We start from the raw sequence: 20,656 nt of genomic DNA, 5'->3' as shown, positions 1-20,656 counted from the left end.
GAGATTTTCATAAAATAAGATTAAAAAGAAGAGATTATAGCCAGATTATAGAAGATCTTGAATGCTTGGTAAAGGATATTGGACAGGTTACTATGGTCTATAAAAATTTAGGCTCCTTTTTAACAAAGAAGTTAACATGTAAATATTATGGACAGATGAATAAAATTTGATGCATAAATATGCATTTAATAGCCTCAAACATTTGACTTGGAAATATGCTCTTCCTTGGGTGTAGATTTTTGCCTGTCAAAGAGAATGACTGCTTGCACAACCTGACTTGTTTAATCATTCATGCAGTCATTATTTCATTAAGTATTCATTCATATTTCAAAGAACTAATTACTGGACATTTATTTATTTATTCATTAAACAGTATTTACTAAGAACTTTATGGTTGCTTGGAAACTACATATGAATTAAAATAAAACAAAACAAATGTCGATACTCTTAAAAGCTTATATTCTGTTGAAAAGAGACAATAACAAAATAAATATTCAATGGCAGAGAGAATAAAGTTGCATAAAATAAAAGCAAATGAAGCATCTTTTTATGTCAATACAATCTCAATAAAGCTAGGAAACAATGATTGTGCAAAGAAACTCCTTTGGAAAGAACAGACAATTCAGATTTCTCTGATAATCTTACATTGTTGAAATACAGACCTAACGTGCACATGTGTCATGGTTCACAGTATCGGGAACAATAACTGCAAAGGCCCTGATGTAGGTGCCCACTGGTCAGTGTGGGAATTTTGTGAAGTGGAAGGGATAAAGCAAGAGTTTAAGATGTGAACCAGAATAGGAAGCAGATTGCTGAGAGCTTTATTCACTTTTGGGGTGTGATCGGCTCACACTGGAGAGATTAGAATAGAGGAGCAATGTGATCATTTTTTATATTTTTAGCGGATCATTCTGGTTCTTGGAAAATTTTTTAAAGATTAGGAGCCAGAGGAAAGTGAACTATTTAGAGGAGAATTACAGTAGCCCTGGCAGTCCATAATAAAGAGCTGGATTAGCATGCTGAGAGATAAAGGGAATGAAAAGAAGTCAGATGTAAAATTTATAGTGCATATTTTTAGGTAGTATACATTTTAAGGCAGAGCTGGCAATAACTTCCAGCAGCCTGGTTAAAGAATGAGAAAGGAAGAGGCACATGTATGGGCCTGACTCTCTTTCCTAAAATGAGGAAGACTAGGCAAGGAGCATGTGTTGAGGATATATATAGCACATTCTCTGTGCCAGCAATTGTACTAGAACCAATTGCAGTAGCCACACAACACAGTTAACCAAGCACATGATAATTTCATCAAGATTGAACCCTATCTAAAGAGTGTGATACTGACGTTTAAAAAAAGTGCCGATGAGGCCTGGTGGGTTAGCTCAGTCAGTAGGAATGTTGTCTAGAAACGACAAGGTTGCAGGTTCGATCTTGATCAGGGCACAGAAAGACAGCAACCAATGAATGCACAATGAAGTGGAACAAAGGAATGCTTCTCTCACTTCCTCTCTCTAAAGTCAATTACTAAAAATATATAGATTGATGAATAAGTAATGTCCAATTCTGATAAGAAGGAGGAAGAAAGTTACATAATTTAAATCTGAAAGTCAGATGATGACTCTGTCAGGAAATGAGCACTAGCAAGGTAAAGATTAGGGAAAGGTTATGTATGGGTAAAGGTTGTGAGGCAGTTCGAAGCATGACCAGAAAATGATAAGCATGAAAGATGAATATAAAGTACACTTCAGTGAAATAAATAAAAAAACTCATTACAGACTGACCAGGCAGTGGCACAGTGGATAGAGTCTCAGACTGGGAGGCAGACGACCCAGGTTTGAAACCCCGAGGTCACCAGCTGGAGCGCTGGCTCCTCTGACTTGAGCGTGGTATCATAAACATGACCCCATGGTCACTGGCTGGAGCCCAAAGGTTGCTGGCTTGAAGCCCAAGGTCGCTGGCTTGAGGAAGGGGTCACTTGCTCTGCTGAAGCGCCCAGGGTCAAAGCACATGTCAGAAAGCAATCAATGAACTAAGGAGCCACAGTAAGAATTAATGCTTCTCCTCTCTCTCCCTTACTGTCTGTCCCTATCTGTCCTTCTCTCTAACTCTCATAGTCTCTATCAAAAAAAATCATTACATGTATTTTTAGGTGGGTGCATATGAAATGTAATGTGTATGAGCATGTGTGTTGAATTGTCAATGTAACTGTAGCCTTGAAGTTTTTTTCAAAGAAATTCAGTGAATCTCCATTTTTTTTCAACTTTTAAAGGGCCTTTAAAAATTAATTTAAATACATTAACTTATTTGAAACAACATTTTTCTTTCCTTTTTCTATTAGCCACTAGCTGTCTAACTATACTAATTAAAATAATAAATTATAATTATCGTGGTCATTTTTTACTCTAGATACAGAAGCCTGGAGTGAAAGACTATATATATACCCTCATGTAGCACCTGTAATCTATCTCCAAATAACCAAATATGAACAAAAGTGGCTTAGCCTCAAAGACAATAACTAAATGAAGATTAATATATTTTGGTTCTGTGTATATGCTTTTGAATTAGGCATGTTTCAACACGAATAAAAACTAATTCATTAGGCTGTAATGTATTTATTATTACTTGTAATATCTCAAATCTAAGATCAGGCAAAATTTTGTAATATGCTTCTTATAGGGTTTATCTGCTTCTTCTGAATGCAGTAGGATCAAATCAAGTCAGACAAAGGGACATGAATCTATTTTTAGAGTACTCTAGTAAATATGCCTTTAAAATGGATGTAGGAAAAGTCATCCTTTATGTAACACCTTTCAATTTCTGACACCTTACACCAATTTTACTCAATATATCTTAAATTAAAGGTCTGCAAGACAAATCAAAGACACAGAGAAGTGTCAGGCGAGTTCCTAGTCACTAAGAGTACTCCATTTGTGGAAGCCAGTTTTAAGGTGTTGCTGAAACTGTGGTTGTAATTTCTGAGGTGTAAAGGGATAATGGAAGTGCCTCAAAAGATGAACCTTTTCATCTTAAAGGTTTTCTCAAGAATCTTCCTGTTGTACTCCACTCCTCGCTTCAGATTATGGAGAGTGTGAATTTTGCCTTTCAGAAATAACATTGGTTTTGCAGAAACAGAAAGCAGATTTGTGTAGTTATTTAGGTTATATGTCATAGAAGTAATATATCGCTATTGTGATGATTCTTGGAAAGCAATGATAATTCAAATCTCCATGTTAATCAGGATCTGCATAAGGAGAAATACAAATATAATATATTATACCTATATTATATTTATGTTATACATAATATATAGTATATATTTGTATTTCTATAATTTTTTTCAAGCAGAGCTCACTTCCTTATCAAGGATTTTGTAGGGAAATTCCCATAAAATTTTGCAGACCTTATATTATAGGAACATCAACCAAATCTAATTTCTTGTAGATCTAATAAAATTAGATTTTAATGGAAACTTTGTCCTCAAAGATATATTTTCAGGTTCTTCTTGTGCTCACAGGATTCCTTTGATTGTAAATGCAAAACCTCTCAGTGTTTAGGCCATGAGACAAATAACAAAAATCACTAAACATACACATTTTTTTAGCAACAGCATCATTTATGGAAATCTCTGGGCATTGATTTTGTTAACCCAGGGGTCCCGAAACTTTTTACACAGGGGGCCAGTTCACTGTCCCTCAGACCGTTGGAGGGCCGGACTAAAAAAAAAAAAACTATGAACAAATCCCTATGCACACTGCACATATTTTAAAGTAAAAAAACAAAACGGGAACAAATACAATATTTAAAATAAAGAACAAGTAAATTTAAATCAACAAACTGACCAGTATTTCAATGGGAACTATGCTCCTCTCACTGACCACCAATGAAAGAGGTGCCCCTTCCAGAAGTGCAGAGGGAGCTGGATAAATGGCCTCAGGGGGCTGCATGCAGCCGCAGGCCGTAGTTTGGGGACCCCTGTGTTAACCTAAACATTCAGCTACTCTGATATTCATGTTTTCTGTGAATAAAAATAGATTAATTTTTTCACATCTAATATGCATACCTATTGTTTATCTTGCTTTATCGCCATGGATAGTAATTCCAGTGTGATGTGATAAGGACATTACTATCTTACTTCTTCTTTTATTGAGAAATCATCCCATCTTTACTGTTTTATTAAATATAGATTCACTTCTATTCCAAATTCATTCAGAATTTCTAACATGAACACATGTTCCATTTTGACAAATTATTTTTATTACATCTTTTAAGATGATGAAATGCTTTCTTTAGTTTGTTAATATGATTATTGTAATAATTGACTTTCAAGTTTTAAACCACCTTAGCTTTTTATTGTCTGTTCTTTTTTTTAAGTTCTTTAAAGTAAAAGTTCAGATTATCAATTTAAAATATTTATGTTTTCTGATCTTAGAATTTATGTGAGAAATTTATTCCTAAGCACTGATATATATGTTTCTTACCAATTTTGAACTGTTCTTTTTTATTTTCATTTAGCTAAAATGTTTGGGTTTTTTTATTTTCCTCAACATTTTTTCTTGACTCATGGGTTATTTGGAAGTGTGTTATTAAATTTCTAAATATTTTAAGATTTTCCAGGTATCTGTTATAGATTCCTAGGTTAATTTTATTATTTTTAAAAAATATCTTTTGTATGCATCTTATTCTTTAATACTTTAAGTATTTTGTTTTTAGAATAAGGTCTGTATCAGTGTATGTTGTATATGTCCTTAAAAAAGAGTATTCAATGTGTTCTTGAAAATAATGCTGTTGTTGGGTGAAGTTCTCTAATATTTATATATTATCAGTTAGGTTATATTGTTTGATAGTGCTGTTTATGTCTTCCATATATACCTTGATCTTATGTGTTCCTATTCAATCAATATCTGGAAGAAGAATGTTGAAGTTTAGCTAAATCAGCATATTTGGTTATTTTGCCTTTTAGTTATAATAGCTTTTTTCTCCATGCTATGTTATGCCATGTAATGTGGTGCTATGTGATGTTATGTCATCTAATGTTTTGTAATGTTATTTTAAAGTTTTATTGTTAGGGAAATACATGTTGAGTATTATTATGTCTTCTTGGAGACTTGGCACACTATAGTGTTGTGTAACACTTCTTTTCATTGTTAATCACGTTGCTCTTCAGTCCAAGCTTTTGCACAGCTAAAGACAATATGAACAAAATAAAAATATAAACTAAACAATGGGGAATATATTTGACAACATGTTTGATAAGGAGTTAATAACCAAAATTTATAAAGAACTTGTAAAACTCAACACCAGGAAGATAAACAATCCAATCAAAAATGGGTAAAAGTAATGAATAGACACTTCTCCAAAGAGGACATACAGATGACCAATGGGCAGATGAAAAAATGTTCAACATCACTAGTCATTAGAGAAATGCAAATTAAAACCACAATGAGATATCACCTCACACCAGTCAGAATGGTGCTAACAAAACAACACATAGTAAGTGCTGGCGAGGATGTGGAGAAAAGGGAACCCTCCTGCACTGCTGGTGGGAATGCAGACTGGTGCAGCCACTATGGAAAACAGTATAGAGATTCCTCAAAAAATTAAAAATGGAACTGCCTTTTGACCCAACCATCCCACTCTTAGGGATATATCCCAAGAACACCACATCACTGACTCAAAAGAAGAAATGTACCCCCCATGTTTATTGTAGCATTGTTTACAATAGCCAAGATCTGGAAACAGCCCAAGTGTCCATCAGTGGATGAGTGGATTAAAATATGGTGGTACATATATACAATAGAATACTATGGGGCCATGAAAAAGAAGGAAATCTTACATTTTTTGACAACATGGATGGACCTGGAAACTATTATGTTAAGTGAAATAAGCCAGGCAAAGAAAGAACAATATCATATAACCTCACTAATTTGAGGAATTCAATGAACAATGTGAACTGAGGAACGTAATAGAGACAGAGGTGGGATCAAAGGTGCCCGAGGGAAAGTGGACAGAGGGAAAGGGGATGAAAGGAAGGGATCAGAGAAGGGAAAGAGATTGATGAAGTTATATACACATAACACAGCATTGTAGAGAGCAGAAAAGAAAATCCTGGAGAGAAGGGGAGAAGGCATTGGGGGGATGTTGAGGGTAACACAAGGGTGGAGGAATACATTTGGGGGGACACTAAAATCCATGTAAACACAATAAATTAAAATCAATAAAAAATAGTAAGGCAGATACTCTACCCTTTCTTTGGGTTAATATTAGAATGGTATATATTTTTCCAACCTTATATTTTTTTATTTATATATATATATATATAATTACCACATAAATATATATATTTATTTTTTTACCATTTTTACATTTGTAAGTGAACAATTTACTGATATTAAATACATTTATAACTCACAACAATATCACCCCCTTCTACCTCCATAATTCTCATCTTGTAAAACTGAAATTCTATACTTACCACACAATAGCTGCCTGTTTTGCCCTCTCTCAGCTGCTGGCAATCCTCCTCTCTTCCATGTTTCTATGATTTTGACTACTTTAGTGACCTCATTCCATCCTTTTATTTTGACCTATTTTTCATTTAAACCAGGTTTTTTTTAGACAGCACATAAGCAGTTTTGACTTTTTTTTCCATCAAATCTGACAAAACTTTTTAATTGGGGGATTTATACCACTCTAATTAAATGTGTATATTGATATAATTTCATTGAAATTTATCATCCTGCTAGTTATTTTTATTTATTCCTGTTTTCATACATTTTCTTTTTTGAATGTTTACAGTTTGAGCATTTTTTAGAATTCATGTTTTTCTCCACTGTATACTTGTTATTTTCACTTTTGTAAAAAAAAATGTTTTCAATAGTTGCCTGAAAGTTTAGCTTTATAAGTATTTATCTTAAAATGTTATACCACTTGTTATATAATATAAAGACTATATATTATATATTGTATAAACACAACACTATATTCCCATTCTTGTTTCCCATGTATTGTACCATTTTTGTCATATATTTTCAACTCAATACATTCTACAAGCTTGCAGTAAATTTGTCGTGATTTGGTAACGTCATGACAGTGACTTTAACAGTGATTTAATTGTTTTTTTTTTTGAAAATTTTCCGAAATTAAAAGCAGTGAGGCAGTCAGACTCCCGCATGAGCCCAACTGAGATCCATCCTACATGCCCACCAAGGGGCGATGCTCTGCACATCTTGGGTGCTGCTACGTTGTAACTGGAGCCATTCTAGCACCTGAGGCAGAGGCCATGGAGCCATCCTTAACACCAGGGCCAACTTTGCTCCAACAGAGCCTTGGCTGCAGGAGGGGAAGAGAGAGATAGACAGAAAGGAGAGGTGAAAGGGTAGAGAAGCAGATGTGTGCTTCTCCTGTGTGTCCTGACCGGAAATCAAACCCGGGACTTCCACACGCCGGACCAATGCCCTACCGCAGAGCCAACCAGCGAGGGCCATGATTTAAAATTTTTATATTAGCTTTCTTTATTTCATTTCTACTGTTTCACTTTCTTCATGTTCATCTAAGATTCTGTCTTGGTTTTATGTTCCCTTTTCATGAAAAACGTTCTATTAAATTTCCTATAGTAATCATTTGCTAACAATGAATTCTTTCAAATTTTGTTGGTCTGGAACAGTATACATTTCTCCTTAATTTTTAAAAGGTACTTTTGCTGGATATTCTGGATTTACAGTGGTTTTTTTTTGTTTTTGTTTTTTCTCCTAGTCGTTTAAAGACATCATGCCATGGATTCATGGCTTGTATGCATTTTGATGAGAAATCCATTTATCATTATTTTTGTTTGCCTATTTGTCCTATAATTTTTTTTCTGTGCACCTTGATGACTGTTAGTTTTTTATTTAAAGCAAAATAAATATGACATACTTTGGTATATTTTGTTCTTGTTGATCATATTTCTTTGTGTTCTTGAACTTATTTGACTTGTGAAAATAGTTATGAATTTTGGCAGATACTCAACTATAATATTTCCAATATTACTGCCTTATTTTCTCTCGTGTCCTTCTGTAATCTTTTTAAAATCTGACTAATTCTTTCTCAGGCTAGGTCAAGGCAATAGAGAATCTTTGAAGGGCATCTTAACTTCTAATATTGTGGGGGGTTTTTGTTTGTTTGTTTTTGCATTTCTGTTAGAATTATTCTTATAGTTTTTATCTCTCTGTCTACATTACACAGTTAATATTTTATGTTGTCTACCTTTTCTATTTGAGCCTTTAACATGTTAATCACAGTTATTTAAAATTCCCTGTTAGTTCCAAAACATTTCATTTATTAGTTTCTGTGTTAAGTACTTTGTGTTTTAGAAGTGAGTTTTCTTCCTTTTTAATACATTTAATTTTTTTATTTCTATTTTTTTGTAATCTGGACATCTTGCATAAGAAAGAAAAGATGAAGGTACACAGATTTTATGCATAAAAGGGGGCATATCATTCTTCCACCAAATATTACAGTAGAAAGGTTGGAGTTAATCTAACAAGAAACGTGTCTGGCTTTTAGGTAAATTGCTATTATTGTTATTCTCTGTGCAGCACCGGTTTTAAGTTTTCAATAGAGGGTGTGGATACATTTGCCAGAGTTTTTCCCAATCATATTCATCTTTAGCTTTAAGTTTTTGCTCTGCTTTGTGTGTTGGGGATGCACTTGTAACTCTCCTGGTAGTATTGCTCACTTACCTGTGATTTGGTACTTGTTAGCTTGGAGGTAGGAGGAATTCTCTGCTGTTATGATGAAACCTCAGACTTCAGCAGACAGCACTCTAATCCTGGGTATCTGGGCTGCACCCTTCTCAGCAGCCTTGAATCTTCCTCAGCTAAAGTTCTAGGCCCACAGCATTAATAATACTCCTCCAGGGATAAATGTTTCTTTCATTTGTTTCACTCAGCTACTAGACTTTTTAGAGTAACGTGATATATTTCCTGTACCATCTAGAATACTGACTTTATTTCTTAGGGAAGTGTCAAGAAGTGAAAAATCTGAAATTGTACCCGACTTAAAGCTAACAGGTTACACTGCCTCACTTTCATAGATACTGGCAGAAAATGAAAAAATCTGGGTCAAAGATGAAAGGCTGTTTTACTCATAAAAGAGCAAGCAGCATGAACTTCATGTTCACGCTATTCCCTTCTCTCTACTCTCCCAGCCCCAGCCCCATGGAACAACACAGGATTGGGCTGGGTGTCACCCAGGAAACTATAGTTATCCTGTCTATCTTGCTATTATTGGTTTTCTCACTGCAAGCAAACATTCCTAACCTTTGCCCAGTAGAAACTATATCTTTGTTATACTGGAACAAACAAATCTGCCTTCTATTCCTGAGGGAGACACTATCTTCCAAGGCTGTTCACTGTACAGATTTTATTGGAAAAAATAGTCCGGATGAAAGGCTCTCTGTTATCTGTGCCTCTACTTGTAAGATGTGTAAACACAGAGATACCTATGTAAAACTTTCTCCAGCAAAAGGAAGATGAAGGAGAATGGTTTAGACATAATTTAGGTTCTCTTCCCCTGTAGCTGCTGTTCACTTAATCCCAACACCATGAAGGGAGCTTGGTCAGGAATCTTGCCAACAGAGATTTATGACAAAAGTGCCTGCAAAAAGGTACAAACACCCTTTCTATTTGCAGCTTTCGGGGTCTGCACACTCTTGCCTTATACCACAATCATTTCCCATCTATTTTTGAGCTAGTCTCACTGAAGTTTTCTTACTGGCCTGGGACCGACTATTTCAGTCACAAATAAGAAAACGTTCATATCTGGTATCTCTCTTCACATGGCTCTCTTAGTTATATGTTAGACATGCTAATGTCTAGGTATGACATCTAGGGAACTAACATTCTGCCTATATAGTCAGCTACTTCGCATGCCAAAGATTTATACAGCTTTTTCTTTTCTAGTCCTTCCACTGTTTTCTAAAAGCCTCATTGTTTTCACATTAAAAAAAAAAGCAGCAGTACCTGGGATTCTAGCCAAAGGAATCAGACAGAGTCTTGTTCCTATGCCCACCAGGAACTGCTTGATGAGACTCACTTAATTTTGCCTGTGACAGTCCACGCTCAAAGCCTGGATGGAGGTGCTTTCAAATATAGGTGCTTGTCAAGTGTAGACTTTTTTTGTTTTATGGCCATGGACAAATGATACAGTAATTCACTGTTAAAGAAACTGATATGTAAACGTATTGAATAATAAATGAGCCTACTTAACTTGTAATATGTTAACAGCAATATTTTTAAATATGAAAATATAAGTTCACAGATAAATATTATAAAGAATAGACCATAGCAAAAGACCTAGAATGAGCCATAGGATTTTCTTTGTTTCTTTCTTACCTTAGAAATGAATTTTTGTTTCATTTGAAACAACCTATTTCCTATGATTTTTACAAGAAAAGTATTTTCAGCTCTTTAGATTGTCAAATTTGTAACTATCATGCACTATTAAAATAGCAATTTAAAAGTATCTAGTTTCTATTTTCTGAACTTTGATGGTAGCTATTTGCTTTTTTAAGAATATAATTTTTAAATGATTTTTACTAATTTTCTTTGTGAGTAGTTCATTATATCTATTTTGATGAACAAAGGAAAAGAAGTTTGTAATTTTCAGGAAAGATAAACAACAGTCATCACCAAGGAAGGCTTTGAGATGAGAAGATTAAGATTCCTTAGATTTTTATCACAGACTTGGAAATTCTACAGAAAGTGAGGGACAAAGGTTATTCAGGGCCTCGGCACTCTTTCATAGCCAATGTTCACAGATCTGAAACATTTGACAGCAGAAATTAAAAAATCAAATATTGTTCTTCCCAACATTATAATGTTGCCTGTCATGGCAACTATATATCACACTGATAAACATACTAATAGATTTCACGTTCATTTCATTATATGGGTACAAATATATGTGAGAAAGATAATATTGATTCTTTTTTTTTTTCAGAACAGCCTGATTCTTTTATTATTCTTTTATTTTATTTTTACAGAGACTGAGAGAGGATAGATAGAAGCGGAGAGAGATGAGAAGCATCAATCATTAGTTTTTTGTTGCGACACCTAAGATGTTCATTGATGGCTTTCTCATATGTGCCTTGACTGTGGGCCTTCAGCAGACCGAGTAACCCCTTGCTCGAGCCAGCGACCTTGGGTCCAAGCTGGTGAGCTTTGCTCAAACTAGAGGAGCCTCCTCTCAAGCTGGCGACCTCAGGGTCTCGAACCTGGTCCTTCCGCATCCCAGTCCAATGCTCTATCCACTGCGCACTGCCTGGTCAGGCAATATTGATTCTTTTAATGGAACTTTAGTTATCTATTTTGCTTAATGCAAATAGTAAAATCTTGTTTTAGGATAATTTGAACTATTCTCAGCATATTACTAAACTCAGTGGGGCATGCTATCAATAACACCATTAGCATTGTTTAAAACAGGATAGATTTATTTCAAGAACTATTAATTGATTAGTTAGCAAGAATTTCTGCAAGGTAGAATTGCAGATTTAGAGGGCATTTAGGTAAATCTGCATATGAAGGTCACAATGAGCATATAAGCCAATAATAAACATGAATATTTTTCTGGTATAAAGTAGGCACTTGATAATTATTCATTTAATTCAGGTATGCATGTTTTGATGACATAGATAGAAAATGCTGCAAAGTTTACAAGTTGAAAATCAACAACTTCTTATGAAGAAGGAGTAACTGAGGTGAGCTTTGAAGAATTAAGCAAAAGGTAATAGTCTAAACAAGGATATGGAGAGTGGGAGTGAACAAAAAAGTGGAATGAAGTGACAAGAGATGTCATTACACTTGAAATGATCACGGAGCTGGGAACCAGGATTACAGGAGACTCTAAGGTGAATGATGAATCTTCCAAAAATAATGACAAGGAACAGGGTGAAGGATAAACTCTTGGAAACAAAAACTGAATATCATTCAATGCTTTATTATTAATATCTGGCTCTGTGCCTAGCACACAATAATAATTCAAGATCTTTGGAAGGAAGGAGAGGAAGGAAGGAAGGAAGGAAGGAAGGAAGGAAGGAAGGAAGGAAGGAAGGAAGGAAGGAAGGAGAGGAAGGAAGGGAGGGAGGGAGGGAGGGAGGGAGGAGGAAGGGAGGGAGGGAGGGAAGAAAAGTAAAGGGAAGGCAGACTATAAAGTTCCTTGTGAGGTTAGAGGTTATTATGTCATGAAAGATCTTCAAAAGAGACTGTTAGAAAAAAGATAGCAAAACAATTTTTGAGATTGAGGTGAGGGTGGTGGCATGGGAAACACAATATTGCCTCTTGACAGGACTATTTTAAAAGAATGACAGGATGGCTTACGTTAGAGAATGTACAAGAAGACATGCATTAATGTAATTAAGGTATAACGTAATTGAAATGAAGTGAAATAATGTACAATGAAATTCTAAACGTAGTTTAATTAACTGTCTCTCTTTTTAAAAATACTTTCAGTCTTCATTTTAAATTTTGTTTAGTAATTTTTAGAGAAAGGAGAAAGAGAGAAGGAGAGAGAAGGGGGGAACAGCAGGAAGCATCAACTCATAGTCATTGCTTCTCATTTGTGCCTTGACTGGGCAATACCAGGGTTTCAAACTGATGACCTCAGCATTCCAGGCCTATCCACTATGCCACCACAGGTCAGGCAACTCTGTCTCTTTTCCAAATGAGCACTCATTTTGCAAAACTATTAGCTGTAACTGTCATAGCTTGACAGTTTAATTTCAATCCATAAGCAGCAAATTTTTAGGTCATTCTTATTTCTGACTGGCAAAACAAATACATATTTAAACATCACAATATACTAATTGATTCTAAATTGACATTACTTGCTTAGCTGAAAATTCAACTTTTTGAAATAAATATTTGCGAAGTTCCTAAATAAATTAGAATGATGACTTAACTCCTTTCAATTATGTGCCTTTGAATTAATTTCTAAATCCCAGGATTACTTTATTATCAATTCACAGGTGCGACACCATTTGTTATAAGAACATTATTTGTAAGGTAAAGAAAATGCTTTGACATTTAGGTACTTTGACATTTAGCACTGATATTAATGATGCTATAAAATTGTCATGCAGAATGCCACTTATCCTTGAAGTGACGCTTATTAATTACAAATATTATGAAATCTGTTTTATTTTTTTTAATCTTTTTTTTTAATTGTCTTTTTTTTTAATATTTTATTTATTGATTTTTAAGATACATTTATTTATTTATTTATTCATTTTTAGAGAGGAGAGAGAGAGAGAGAGAGAAGAGAGAGACAGAGAGAGAGAGAAAGGGAAGGAGCTGGAAGCATCAACTCCCATATGTGCCTTGACCAGGCAAGCCCAGGGTTTCGAACCGGCGACCTCAGCATTTCCAGGTCGACGTGAAATCTGTTTTAGATGTGAAAGGTTATGTGTTCTTTTTATTTCACATAGTTATTAAATCTAAATCAACATAGAAGCAGAACCATTATAAACTCAAATGTGAACTTTAAATAGGATTTTAACCTTAGGGATTTGCATGTCAAAATGAATTTAAAGCCATTTAGAGAATAAGGAATGAGATATATTTTCTGTAAGAAATAGCACTGCTTTTGCAAATCTTATATCTTCCCATATATACTAAAGAAAATACAGATGAGAACATTTAAATACTGGCATAAGGGGTTTTACTTGAATATGTGATATAATTAAATGTAAATAGAAAAAATCCCTATGGTGTAAGAATATAAATATTTAATAAGCCACTTTTAAAGGAGAATTATTTGACAGGATGTAATTCAACAGCAGCTGACAAAGGAGCTTGAGTTGCAAAAATGATTCCAACCAGAAGTGAACAGAGCCTCAATATTAAAAAATACTGCTCCATAGCACTTTGAATTTATGCAAATTAGAATGCTTTTGATGTTCATGTTGTATTTTCTGCTATGATATATTTATATTCAATGATTCCTTCACGTATAATATCAGTATTTATTTTGGATTAGTAGGCAACACTATGTTTTCAAAAGAGTTTCATCCATAATGTTGAAATGCACACAGCTTTACATAGAAACTGCAAACTCGGAGCTTGATTTATTTGGAATTATGTGTTTCTATTTAAAAATCCATGTTTATTTTTATACATAGGAGTCAACTTTTCAGTCTCCTTCCCACGTTTTATTGTAAAACAGTATAAAATGTGATTTTTAAATTTATTTTATTCCATTATTCTGCTTCTGGCAATATTGGAAACATAAAATTGCTCTATTTTTATTTCTAGTAAATATAAGATTTAACCTGAAATATTATTAATACATTCATAAAGTTATAGGGTAGTGTCATATGAAGGAAATTTAAAAATAATTCAGAAATTATGTTTTAGGTAAAAGGAAAATATGGCCCAGAAATGTTAATTGAAATTTGAAAGGTATTATTTTTTAAATATTTACAGTAACTACTGGTTGGACAGAGAAGAATGATATGATATGACTTATATTAGGTGTTACTTTTTACACTGGGGAATTAAGAATATACTATAGAATTAATTACTAGATTTACTTGCTTTGTTTCCTCTCATCAATATTGTTGGATTTTTTTAATGATTTTGTAAAAAGCAAAGATTGTAATTGCATAAATTACTTCATTTCATCAATTGGGGTGGATTAAAATCAAAATAATTTGTCTAAAAGTTGGGGCCATTTACTGCTGCAGCTGGGACAAAGTTAGACTTTTATTCAGAAAAAAAATGAAAAGCCATTAAAGTATTTTAAGCAGTAAAGTGACATGAGTTACATTTTAAAAGGATTACTCAGGACATTGTGTAGAACAGTGGTAGTCAACCTGGTCCCTACCGCCCACTAGTGGGCGTTCCAGCTTTCATGGTGGACAGTAGCGGAGCAACCAAAGTATAAATAAAAAGATAGATTTAACTATAGTAAGTTGTTTTATAAATATTTATTTTGCCAAATTTAGCAAAAAATCCGACATAAGGCACTTGGTAAGTATTATTATTATATGCTTTAACTTGCTGTAACTCTACTGTATAAATTTTATAAAGTAAAGTTACTTCTCTACTTTATAAATCACCATTACTGTGGAACAGGTGGGCAGTTAGAAAATTTTACTACTAACAGAAATACAAAAGTGGGCAGTAGGTATAAAAAGGTTGACTAACCCTGGTATAGAAGACAGAATTCCAGAAGTGGTAGCAAGGAACGCAGTCAGGGAGTGGTTGTAAGACAGTGATGATGATGATGTGGACAAAGCTGTTGATAGCACAAGTGGTGAAAATGGTAAGATTCTGGTGTATTTCAAAGAAACGGCCACAGGGTTTGCTGATGAATTTGAGATAGCGAAAAAGAGAGAAGGTAAACAAAGTCAGTATGAATGAATATGATGAAGGAACTCAGCAATAGAGATACAAGTGTCCTGTGCCAGACTAACAAGTAGTGGCCTCCACTTATCAATAAACACACTAACAAACGCGAGACAATTTCTACCCATAAAGAAACATTAAGTTTAAATGGATATATAATAAGCAAAGTTATTTAAGCCAAAATATTTGTAATGATAAATTATATATGTAAAAATTCTCTGTAGTTTATATACAACAAAAGACAGCTGGTTGAGTATATGTGCGAAAGCTAAGGTTATTCATGTAGATAGAAAATATTTCTAATGATTCAGTTAGAATCATTGTAAACCATGAAACACAATTATAGTATAAAAAATTTGTTTCAAAATGAATTGATAACTTTAATAACTTTGCATGTCACCATACACTGTGACATTGTGATTCAGTTATATAAATCAGTCTGACTTTTTTTCCCACAATTTTAACTTAAGAAACTAATTAAGTACAACTTGAACTAGAAATTCTCCAAAGGATAAAAAAAAAGTATCACTTTTTGAAAACAAAAAATAAAAATAAAATAAAGAAGAATTATATTTGGAACTGCCACGCTACAGATAACACTTGTACAAGTGATGTCCCAAAAAGAATTAGCTTTAGATTTTGTTTTTTTTGTCTGTTTCTTTTACTTAAAATTTATCAGAGATCTACTAGAGTAATGATACACAGAAACTAGCCCAGAATAAATGAACTTTATTTTTACAGTAAATTTTATTGCATAATTATTTCATTGTATTATTTGTATATGTAGAAATAGAGAATGATTGGATTAACCATTATTGAGCAAACTAGTGTGTAACAAAGGTTTTAATGTGTTATTTTAATTCTCACAATAAACTTATGTCTGTGTTTGATATCTTCATATTAAGATGAGAATATTATATATGGAGTTCAGAGAAACTTAAGTAATTTGCTTTTAGTTTTCTCTGATGATAAATGTTAGCATCAATAGGCAAAGTCGGTTTAGATACAAAGCCTCCTTTGTGTAATCTTGGCTAATTAAACAAATTAATTTTCCAGCCATGAAAATATTTTGCTGATAAAAAATGTTATTTTTATATTGTTCTCATTTGTTTATCATTCTTAGAAAGAAGAGGTAACTAAACTGTTTGATTAAAGATAAAAAAAATCAGTAGTTATTGAATAATTATATTATCTTAATTTGCTCATTACTCTGTTTATACAGCTTGAAAAAATTAATTTATCCTTACCTATTTTCTCATATTCTGGATAGTATGTCAAGCTGAATGATTTCACCAAGCTGTTGATAACATTATGTGCCACTATTGTCTACAATTTAATTACTGAGTTATCACACATTTCCCATGCATTTGTTTATAAATTGAATCTATTGTCAATCATTTATTTTTCCTTCTGTGCCAAAAACATCTATTTCTACCATATGCTGCTGAAATAGTTTTTCTTCTTTTTTGGCTTTAAGATAACAGAAAGTTGTATTTATTGTTTGTCATTGTTTCCAAACAAATTTGGAAACATTGCTATTTGTCATTTGCACAAGACATCAGAGAAGTCTTACTGGTTTGATAGTTCTCATTCTAGGAAACAATAATTTAAAGTGATGAGGGAAGCTAAAATTGACTTTAGCTTAGTTTTCCTGTTCTTAAATGATTTTTATTCACATCTTTATAAAAAGCTTATATAGTATTTATTTTAAACGTCATTCAATAGGACATCAGCTACTGTTTCAATGTTGTTTGAGCCCCCTCACCTGTCGCTGAAGCTGTATTGTCAAGATATTGCTTTCTAACAAGCAGACTCTTGTCAAGCTAGACACTAAGGGAAAATGAGTCATCATGAGAATGGACTTCAGTGTCCTTATGAAGCCCCAGGCTTGCCTGGTCAAAGCACATAGGAGAAGCAACTATTACCAGTTGATACTTCCCGCTCCTATGCTACTTATTTCTCTCTTTCTCTCCTCTCTCTAAAATAAATAAATAAAATATTTAAAAAGAAGGCCCTGGCCGGTTGGCTCAGTGGTAGAGTGTCGGCCTGGCGTGCAGGAGTCCCAGGTTCGATTCCCGGCCAGGGCACATAGGAGAAGTGCCCATCTGCTTCTCCACCCCTCCCCCTCTCCTTCCTCTCTCTCTCTCTCTTCCCCTCCCGCAGCCGAGGCTCCATTGGAGCAAAGATGGCTCGGGCGCTGGGGATGGCACTTTGGCCTCTGCCCCAGGCGCTAGAGTGGCTCTGGTGGCGGCAAAGCGACGCCCGGGAGGGGCAGAGCATCGCCCCCTGGTGGGCAGAGTGTCGCCCCCTGGTGGGCGTGCAGGTGGATCCCGGTCTGGCGCATGTGGGAGTCTGTCTGACTGTCTCTCCCCGCTTCTAGCTTCAGAAAAATACAAAAAAAAATGAAAAAAAATATTGAAAAAGAAGAAGAAAGAGAAGAAGGAGAAGGAGAAGAAGGAAAAGAAGAGGAAGAAGCAGAAGCAGAAGAAGAAGAGGAGGAGCGGGAGGAGGAGGAGGAGGAGGAGGAGGAGGAGGAAGAGGAGGAGAAGAAGAAGAAGAAGAAGAAGAAGAAGAAGAAGGAGGAGGAGGAGGAGGAGGAGGAGGAGGAGGAGGAGGAGGAGGAGGAGGAGGAGGAGGAGGAGGAGAAAAAGAAGAGGAAGAAGAAGAAGAAGAAGAAGAAGAAGAAGAAGAAGAAGAAGAGGAAGAGGAAGAGGAAGAGGAAGAGGAAGAAGGAGAAGGAGAAGGAGAAAAACAATAACAACAACAGCAACCCAATAACACAATCAGGAGATCAAGGCTTCTCTCCTAAGCAACAAATTATGCTTGGACACTGATGCTAAGTCAGTTATTCTTATAAGCCACCTAGGGAGCCTGATAGTGTCCTCATCCCTGACAAGTACTCCTTGGTGTCAGTTGCTATAAAACTGAAATCTCTGCTGGACAAAGATCTTTTTCTCTTGAAGGACTATGTAGTCCCCAAAGTGAAGAAAACTAACCATCTTTTGGATCTACCATCCTGCCGGACATCCTTTGCTTTCATGTGGAGAAAGAAAGAGAGAAAACGGATGCTTGTAGGAACAAAGTTAAAGCCCAGCCATTTAACCTGAAAACCTTCTGAGCCTCATTTTCCAAGCCAATAGATGTCTATGTCAGTAATGCTGTTGGCACTGCTCACCGAGCCCACAGCTCCATGGTGGAAGTCAGTTTGTTACAGAAAGCTGGAGATATTTTGAAGAAGAAAGTATTGAACTACTTTGTCAAGGCCATGGAAAGCCCAGAGCAAAACTTCCTGGTTGTTTGGGATCAAGCTAAAGAGACAGACTAGATTCACCTGACCAATAAATAATGTGCTAAACAAGTCAATGAGATGGTTGTTGGTGGAATGGCTTTTACCTACAGTAAAGTGCTGAACAACATGAAACTGAGACATCTCTGTTTGATGAAGAGGGAGCCAAGGTCATCAATGACCTGATTTTCAAAGCTGAGAAAAATGATGTGAAGATTACCTTGTCCATTCACTTTGTCACTGCTGATATGTTTGATGAAACTATCAAGGCTGGCCAACCCACTGTGACCTCTGGCATACCTGCTAACCGGATGGGCTTGGACTATGGTCCTTAGAGCAGCAAAAATTGCTTTGAGGCTATAGCTAGGACCAAAGAAATTGTGTAGAATGGATTTATGGGTATATTTGAATGGGAAGTTTTTGCTCAAGTGATCAAAGTCCTCATGGATGAAGTGGTGAAAGTCACTTGCAAGGGCTGCATCATCATCATAAGTGGTGGAGACACTATCAGTTGCTGTACCAAATGGAGCACAGAGGATGAAGTCAGCCATGTGAGCACTATGGGGCCCAGTTTAAAGCTTCTGAAAGGTAAAGTCCTTCCTGGGAGGATGCTATTAGCAATGTCTAGTACTTTCCTGCCTTATCTTTCTGTTCACATGTCCTAAGTCAACTTAGTGCTTTCTGCATCTCCACTTAGTATTAGCTAAATCATTCCCCATGTCAAGATCTACCTTGTGACCAAGAGATGCAGCCCAGGAACCCTTAAACAGTTGCAGATCGTCTCAGCTCATCTTTACTGCACCCTGGATTTGCTTACACTCTTTAAGAACTCATTTGAATTTCTTAGTGACAAAAGCACTTTGCATTCTAGAGTGCATATATAATATCTATATTTTGTCTGTAAAAAGAGAGTGAGCCGTTAGCTTAGTTCTCTTTTTAATCTGATGACTTTTGACATTATTTTACTACTCAGCATGGAAAGATAAAATTTCAGTTGTATGGAGGGGGGAAGATAAAGTTGGTGATCTATTAAATTAATAATAAAACTCTACATTGAAACTGGGGAAAATACACCACATTCAATCCATTCTGACAAGTTCTATCCAAATTTTCTAAAAGAATATATAATATAGCTTTTATCAAAAATAGCTTGCTGACCTGTGGTGGTGCAGTGGATAAAGCATCAACCTGGAATGCTGAGGTTGCCGGTTCAAAACCCTGGGCTTGCCTGGTCAAGGCATATATGGGAGTTGATGCTTCCTGCTCCTCCCTCCCCCTTCTCTCTCTCTCCTCTCTAAAAATTAATAAAAGTAAAAAAAAAATTAAAAAAAGCCTGACCTGTGGTGGCGCAGTGGATAAAGTGTTGACCTGGAAATGCTGAGGTCACCAGTTCGAAACCCTGGGCTTGCCTGGTCAAGGCACATATGGGAGTTGATGCTTCCTGCTCCCCCCCTTCTCTCTCTCTGTTTCTCTCTCTCCCTCCCTCTCTCTCTCCTTTCTAAAATGAATAAATAAAAAATTAAAAAAATAAAATAAAAAAAAGTTTAAAAAACAAAAATAAAAACAAAAATAGCTTGCACTCTGTATTATAATGGTGGGAGGTTGTGATTTTATTCATACCAAAATACCTCACATTTTAGCATTCTGACTCTGGAAGGTACTATATAAAATAAGTAGAATTTAAATCATACTGAATTTGGAAGCATAAATTAGTTTTTAACATTTCTCATCAATAAATGAATACCTAATGATAGTATACATTGTTCCTGGGTGATAGCATTGTAAAGAACTTTTCTCACTTTCTCTTTTTGTCTCCTCTTAGATACGCATGAGCCCATTAGCTTCTAAGTCCTTGCTTGATATGAGACTAATGAAGCTGTTGGGTCATTTAATTACTATTTTTTATGGATAGTGCATGATGTCAACTAGTATTATCTAGTAAATTCTCTGGTCAGGGTTTCTCAAGTTAGTCATTCAATAAAATTGTATTTGA

The 20,656-nt window shown here is 35.0% G+C and overlaps 1 pseudogene; it reads left to right on the top strand.

The window, feature by feature from the left end:
* The window catches only part of LOC136309321 (phosphoglycerate kinase 1 pseudogene), a 45,855-nt pseudogene extending 26,527 nt beyond the window's left edge, over positions 1 to 19,328 (top strand).
* Positions 19,329 to 20,656: the final 1,328 nt, after the last annotated feature.

Source organism: Saccopteryx bilineata, chromosome 6 (genome assembly GCF_036850765.1).
Source record: "Saccopteryx bilineata isolate mSacBil1 chromosome 6, mSacBil1_pri_phased_curated, whole genome shotgun sequence".
In the NCBI taxonomy this organism is placed as follows: domain Eukaryota; kingdom Metazoa; phylum Chordata; class Mammalia; order Chiroptera; family Emballonuridae; genus Saccopteryx; species Saccopteryx bilineata.
Note: the sequence above shows the minus strand (reverse complement) of the source record. Positions and strands in the feature narration are given on the sequence as shown.